This window comes from Convolutriloba macropyga, chromosome 4 (assembly GCF_964194025.1).
Source record: "Convolutriloba macropyga chromosome 4, txConMacr16.3, whole genome shotgun sequence".
NCBI lineage: Eukaryota > Metazoa > Xenacoelomorpha > Acoela > Convolutidae > Convolutriloba > Convolutriloba macropyga.
The window spans coordinates 46,356,060-46,362,120 of NC_134471.1; positions in this window are offsets into that span (position 1 = coordinate 46,356,060).

The window sequence follows — 6,061 nt, forward strand, 5'->3', positions numbered from 1 at the left end:
TGAATATTATTATGACTAAATCTATCTCCATATAGTATAACCTCATTAAATACACGGCATATTAAAGTTCTTCTGACAATCATCACAACATCGCCTCCAAGCCCTATTTTTACACCTGTCACATTTAGTACTATTCATTTTCAGAGATGAAAAATTTTAAAGAATATAGTATTTCAAAATTTGACGTATAAAAATTAGTAGTCCCCGTGTTAACGCAAGCAATCAATTTTGTGATGGTAATGATGAGTGTAATTCTATGTCTCCAAGTGAACAAACGTTAATTAAAAGAAAAGGAAAGCCGGCTGAAGATTTTAAAGACATGAATTAAAAAGAAAAACTAGATGATGGATATGAAGCAATTAAAAACTTTACTCTTATGAAAAAACAAATATCGGAAACATATATAGAAGAAAATGATAAATTTTAGGATCAAGAAGACATGCAACAGGATGATGCGAAGAGATTTTCATCTAGTGGTTCGACTGGACCTGATTGTCCATTTTGGGATTCGTCTGGGCCTCATTCTCCATTTTGAGATTCATCTGGAGATGCAGGTAACGCTAAAGCTAAACGTAAAACAACACGTGAAACAAAACGTAAAGCTAAAGCTAAGCGTAATGCTGAACCTAAAGTTGAATCTAAAGCTGAAGCTAAAGCTCATGAGTATCCATTTTTGGAAAAAAAATTGGATATAGATCCCAAAAGAAATGTTTATGTAGAGATTTGGTGTAAGGATTGTAATCAAGGACTAACACAAAAGAATTATCTAAGGCATATTAAATCAATTAAACAAAAAAAGAATGAGAAACTGTCTATTAGAAAGGGTATCATAGAGCGGGCTAATGAAGACGAAATATAAATTACTAATGATGATATTGAGAAAAAATAGGTGAAGATGGTCTAATATATTGTGATGGTTGTAATAATTATTATATAGAGGGAAATGAGATTGAAGAACATTTGAAAACACTTCAATATGAAGCGAATGCGCGAATATTAAACGGAGAAATTTAAGAGGAGGATGATAGGTAGGAAAGTGTTCTCAGCGTCATTGCCTTTTAACGCTTCTAATGTTTTGTTAGCTATACAAAAATTCTTTTCCCCATTGGCTAGCCATATTTCACTATAAACATCTATTGATTTTGTTAGAAGATCAGATAACTCATCTATTTTACCATAATATTTTTGTTTTCTTAGTTTCTCTTCTAATTTTTTTTTTATGTTTTCCTTTTCTAATCTATTAAGTTCTATCACTGTTTCTTGTTTTCCCATTTTTATAGATCGAACTGTAGTGTTAAGTTTCCTGATTTGGTCTCCAATGTGACTGAATCTATATCTATGAAGATGAGAACATGACCTACATCTGAAATTCTTAAATCTAAAGAAAGAAATATTGTTATTAAATTTACACAACCTTATTTTTAGATATTGAGGTTTGTATAATGAATATTATTATGACTAAATCTATCTCCATATAGTATAACCTCATTAAATACACGGCATATTAAAGTTTTTTCTGACAATCATCACAACATCGCCTCCAAGCTCTATCTTTACACCTGTCACATTTAGTACTACTCATTTTCAGAGATGAAAAATTTTAAAGAATATAGTATTTCAAAATTTGACGAATAAAAATTAGTAGTCCCCGTGTGAACGCAAGCAATCGATTTTGTGGTGATAATGATGAGTCTAATTCTATGTCTCCAAGTGTACAATTGTTAATTAAAAGAAAAGAGAAACCGGCTGAAGACTTTAAAGACATGAATTAAAAAGAAAGACTAGATGATGGATATGAAGCAATTAAAAATTTTAGTCTTATGAACAAACAAATATCGGAAATATATAAAGAATAAACTGATAAATTTAAGGATCAAGATGACATGCAAGAAGATGACGCAAAGAGATTTTCATCGAGTAGTTCGTCTGGACCTGATTTTTCATTTTGGGATTCGTCTGGGCATCATTCTCCTTTTTGAGTTTCATTTGGAGATGAAGGTAAAGTTAAAGCTAAACGTAAAACAAAACGTAAAACTAAACGAAAAGCAAAAACTAAACGTAAAGCTGAAGCCAAAGTTGAAGCTAAGGCTGATGAATATCCACCTTCGGAATCAAATTTGGATATAGATCCCGAAATAAATGCTTAAACAGAGATTTGGTGTGATGGTGTATCAAGGACCACCACAAAAAAATTATCTGAACCATATTAAATCAATTAAACATAAAAAGAATGAGAATCTGTCTATTAAAAAAGATATCATAGAGCGAGCTAATGAAGAGGGTATATAAATTACTAGTGATGATATTGAGAAAAAATAGATGAAGACGGATTAATATATTGTGATTGTTGTAATTTTTATTATAGAGAGGGATCTGAGATAGAAGAACATTTGAAAACACTACAACATGAATCGAATGCGCAATTATTAAATTGAGAAATTGTAAAAGAGGATGATAGGTATGATTGTGTTGTATGTAAATCGTCGCTAGGTAAATTAAGTGTTGAGAAATGTTTTACAACAAAAAAAAACATTTTGATATTGTTATTAAAATAGATGAAGAAGAATTTATAACTACAGATATAACTAAAGATATAACTAAAGACATAAAAAGTTATTTTAAGATACGTAATACTATATGTATGATAATAGAAATATTATAAACCTATTCAAGATAGGGAAAGTGATAATGAAAGGAAAATAAAAGAGCAAATTTTGAAAATTAAATAAAGGGAAATGGGTTTAAGTTATTAAAGGAGGTTGAATAAATTATCATTAAGTAGTATAAAATATTGTGATCCTAGATTTGGAATTGTGTTAGAAGAAATACATAATAGTCACCCTTATATAAAATTCAATAAAGTCGATGAAGTAGTATACACAAAACACACAAATAAACTAGAAGAAAATAAATTCACTTTTAGATTAAAGTCAAGACGATATAATTCACCATGTGAATTAGATTAATTGAATTAATAATCAGAAACTAGAATGTAAGAATAAGCAGGTTGGAGCATGCAGAGATTTAATAAAAGAATTTTGTATATTTTATCCTTCTGGTGGTTGTCAAGAAGAACTCCCATTCAAATCTAATCAAATAATAAACATTAAGAAAAATGATGAGCATTGTTTATTATTGAATCTAATTGCTTATCTACATCCTGGAAAAAATAATCCCAAAAGAGTCAGTAATAATATTGAATCATAATATATTAATGAGAACAAAAACTAACCAATTAATTAGGCAACTTCCATAAAAAAACCAGGGGCTCTGTCCTTGGTTCCCAAAGCTGCTTTAGTGACGATATTAAGCCTCCTTCTGATTTACATCAAACAAAGAAAATACAAGAATTAAAAAACAAAACGATATTCAATATTTCCAATCTAAATAGAAGCAAAACTATGAAAACTGTATTAATCAATCATAATGATCCGAAAGGATGTGATATATTATACTGGTATAAGTATTAAAAGAGGTGTTGGGAGGAGACTGGTTGTGAAAGAGATGAAATCCTTGGTAACTCAAAAATGAAAGACTATATGATGTTATATCTTTAAACATATGTGCTATTATCAGTAGATGTTTTTGAAAGATTTAGTGATCAATGTTTAGAATATTATGAAATAGATCCGTGTTTTACATATTCTGTTCCTGGTTTGATTTGGATATGTGGATTGAAATATAGTGGTGTTAATCTAAAAAATTATCAGTTAATATTTATGATACAATACAAGCATTACGTGTGGATAAACTTTAGTATTAGGTCAATTTCAGGTAAAGTGTAAGATTTAACTTTTATATTCAGTGTATACTGTTTAAAAAAAATCTGTTCAAAATTTTTGGAATCCAATTTATTATATTCCCCTGCTATGGTACAAGCTGCACCTACTGAAGAGAATAGTTTATGTATTGATCCGAGAACCGGCTTTGCCCATAATAGTTATTTTAGATCAAGATCTAGCTCTAGTTTTAGTTAGTTAACAATGTTGAAACATGGGCAAACCCCTATAACATAGGTTATATATATATATATATATATATATATATATATATATATATATATATATATATTTATATATATATATACACTATAAATATGAATTATAATAAAGAACTAGAAAAAACGACAAAGAAGTATCGACTTTTTCCAGAAAAGACTAAAGCTAATGTTGAACAGTTTTTAGACTATGAAAATATTAATATAAAGAAAGGATATAAACCAAATGAGAAGTTGATGTTGAAGTTAACCGATAACGAAGAGCATGTGATTGATGATGAGATGTTAGATTGATAACTGGATCATGGACTAAGGTTAGAGGATATTACCATCAAAATAAATTGCAATATAAAAAGAGTGAATGGTTAAGACACTATATTGAATTTAAAATTAAAATTCAGAAAAGAAAAGAAGCTAAAGCAAGAGGTGATGAATTTGGACTAGGATTCTTCAAGCTAATGAATAATGCATTCTATGTTAAGACTATTGAAAATGTGTATAACAGACTAGATGTGGATATAGATAATGATGTAGATATATATATATATATATATATATATATATATATATATATGTATATATATATATATATATATATATATATATATATATATATAATCAGTAGAAAACATTAAGTTCAAATATGCTGTTGAATTTGATGATCACCTTGTTTACATAAAAATGGTAATGTTAATTTAGATAAGTTTATTTTTATTGGTTTTTTTTATATTAGAGAAAGTTAGGCTTTTGATGTGTAAAGCAGCTATATATGATTACTTTGAGAAAGAGTCAGATTGTAGTTACCACTATACTGATACTGATAGTACCTTAATAACTATAAATGTTCTATTAATGAAGGGATGGATTATATGAAAGGTGTATTGAGTAACACTGCGTTAGGTAAAATGAAAGATGAGATACTTATTGATACTATTAAGGAAGCTTGTTTCCTAGAAGCTAAAGCATATTGTAATACTACTGTTAAAGGTGAAGAAGAGAAAAAATTAAAAGGATTAACTAAAGCTACTATTAAAAATCAAATTACTATTGAAGATTATAAAAACGCTTCATATAAAAATAAAAGTAAATATGTAAGAGATATACTATTGATAGCAAGAAATACCGCAAAGAAACAAAAGAACAATATAACATAGCCATAGACGCATTTGATGATAAAGGGATGGATTAGAGGTAGTGATGGTTCATTCATTTTCTATGGCAGGTGAATAATATAATTATTTTTTTCCATAAATCCTAACGGCGGTTGTTGATTTAGACAAATTTCCTTTCTTTTTATATCATTATTTAATGGATCCCTAACGACCGTTGTTGATTTAGAAAAAATTTCCTATGTTTATATATCTATTATATTGCCAAGTGTTTGGTTTTTTTGATTTTTTTTACGCTCACTTACTCTGTAGCTCCTGTAGTCCTGTAGCTCCTTGTGCTACAGGACTAGTGCTTTCAAATTTGGTGCCTAACAAAACCTGAAGTGAAAATTCTGAATTGCCAGATAGATCGAAAAATAGTGGTATTGAATGACATCAGCTCGACGAAAATCTGTAAGAGTCGTAAGAAGGTGAGGGAACTTTTTTAGTTCTTTAAAAGGAGCACCTCCATCGATCACAACTAAACAGTGCTCACACAAGCCACAGTATGCCATTCATAACATATGTTCCTCAGTTGCGATACCAGATGATCTTAGAACAACACAAATTTTGTCCCGCTCAACGTTCGTGGAATTACATTTGCTATCTTACGCCTGATTTCTTTATAATTGCTCTCAAACGAAGTTTGTAGCAATTATATTAATCCTGTTGATTTTTTATGCGTGACCGATCTTTCGTCTGACCTATTTGACTTTTCGTCCTCAAAAACGGGATAAACAGGTAACAGCGGGAATTAGGTTCTCTTAGAGCCTTTCAGCTCTCTACTCTCCAAGTATGCGATTCACAGGAACCGTTTTGGAAACATATACTTATGGTGTGAGGGGCGGTTGCACCCCCCCCCCCCCCCTCCCGCTGCACTCACTTCACGCCCCTTCAATTAAGCTAAACACCGTTG